The 2,083-nt window shown below is 40.0% G+C and overlaps 1 non-coding gene across 1 annotated transcript; it reads left to right on the top strand.

The window, feature by feature from the left end:
• Nucleotides 1-1,112: 1,112 nt before the first annotated feature.
• On the top strand, nucleotides 1,113-1,219 carry LOC141589446 (small nucleolar RNA R71). Its single transcript, XR_012520384.1, has one exon. It is a non-coding gene; the product is annotated as a small nucleolar RNA R71 (small nucleolar RNA).
• Nucleotides 1,220-2,083: the final 864 nt, after the last annotated feature.

Below are 2,083 nucleotides of genomic sequence, written 5' to 3' on the forward strand. Positions count from 1 at the left end.
TCCACACACACACAGAGGAGAGATTCGGAGTGATTAGAGCGTCGTACGATGATTAGGTTTTGTAAATTATGTTTAGGAAACTGCTTAACGAAATATATATCATTCTAATTACTTCCGAATCAAACCGCTGAAATATTACTCGCCAGATCGGATACTCGGTCGAGTATAGAGTATACTCGTCCGAGTTTCCTCTACTCGGTCGAGTATTCATCATACTCGGCCGAGTATTCCTCGGCAGAAGCTAAACAGAACATACACTTAGCACTACTCGGCCGAGTAGGCTCTACTCGGTCGAGTACTTAGCTTAATAAAATCCGTAGTATTACAGTAATTGTCCCTTTTGTCTTTGAGAGCTAGAAGATGCTAATTGAGTCATTTGAGTCTCTAACATTTTGGTGTGGGCAAGAATATTGTTGATGGTGATTTCCTTAGCTTGGCTATCTTTTTGCATTTGGAGGACCGCTTTTTGAACATCAAAGCTTTGGTCATTTGATTGGTTGTAGGAAGGTTGATTTTGATAACCTTGGCTTTGGTTGAAAAAGGGTCTTTGAGCTTGGTTTCTCATTGGAGGTGGGGTGTATGTGGGTTGGGGGTTTTGAACATTTTGGCTTTTGTATGAAAGATTTGGATGAAATTTGGTATTCTCATTATAGTAGTTGGAATAAGGGGTGCCATTCTTGTATGCTTGGAAAGCATTAACTTGTTCATTTGTTCCCCTACATTCATTTTGATCATGTCCCAAGGTTCCACAACTTTCACATACTCCACTTGGGATTGAGTATGATGCCACCATAGCATTAACATGTTGTTTGGGTTATTTAGAAGCTTTATCAAGCTTAGCCATGGCCTTCTCAAACTTCAAATTGATGGCGTTGATATGAGCACTTAGTTGAGCACCCAATTGAGTGATGGAATCTACCTCATGCTTTCCTCCTCTAGTGGCCTTTCGGGGCCTACTATATTGTGAATTATGAACCATCATCTCTTCGATTTTGGCCCATGTTTGATTGTCATCAACTTCGGTAAACATCCCATTGGATCCCATATTAAGAACATTACGGGAGTCTTCATATAGGCCGTTCTAAAATTGTTGCACAAGGAACCACTCACTAAGTCCATGGTGTGGACAAGAACGATAAGTGTCCTTAAATCTCTCTCATGCTTCATATAATGATTCTTCATCCTTTTGCTTGAACCCGGTGATTTAGGCTCTCAACATATTTGTCTTCTCCGGAGGATAGAATTTCTTGTAGAAGGCAAGTGCTAACTTCTTCCATGAATCAATACCAAGGGTAGCCTTGTCTAGGCTCTTCAACCATTGCTTTGCGGTACCGATCAAAGAAAAAGGAAACAATACCCATCGGATTTGGTCTTGAGTAACTCCGGTTTGAGAAATTGCATCACAATAGTCACAAAAAGTCTCCATATGTGAATGAGGGTCTTCACTAGGCATCCCTCCAAATTGACTTCTCTCAACTAATTGTATGAATGCGGGTTTGGCAATGAAATTACCGGTTAAATGTGGTGGTGTAGGAGTACCGTTTGGTAGGTTCTCCTCGGTTGGTACGGAATGTGATGAAAATTTAGGCATTGTAGGTTGATTTTGTGGTGGGTTTTGAATTGGGTTATCCTCTCCTTCTCTTACAAAAGGGTTGACAAACTCGATGTTATTTGGTTGATTGTCCACAATCTCACCAATACCTATAACTCTTGAAGTACCTCTAGCAACTCTTCTATTGTTGGTTAAGGTCCTTTCAATCTCGAAATCAATAGGTAATAAATTACCTTGTGATCTCCTAGTCATGCAAAATATCAAACAACTCGAAAACAATTAGAACAACCTTGAGGAGATTGACTTCCCCAAGTAAAGAAAGACACAACTAAAAAAAATTAACGAAAATGAAATCAATTGAACACCGTCCCCGGCAACGGCGCCATTTTTGGTCCTGTTAAAACTCGTCGTCAAAAGCTACCAACCAAAACAATATTTATAACTTCACAAACTACTCTTAGTAAAGAGGTAAGTAAAGGGCGGATCCCAAGGGACGGGTATTGATGTAGGATTTTCAATTCCAAGTAACTA

The sequence above is a fragment of the Silene latifolia genome, chromosome 6, assembly GCF_048544455.1.
Source record: "Silene latifolia isolate original U9 population chromosome 6, ASM4854445v1, whole genome shotgun sequence".
Lineage (NCBI taxonomy): Eukaryota > Viridiplantae > Streptophyta > Magnoliopsida > Caryophyllales > Caryophyllaceae > Silene > Silene latifolia.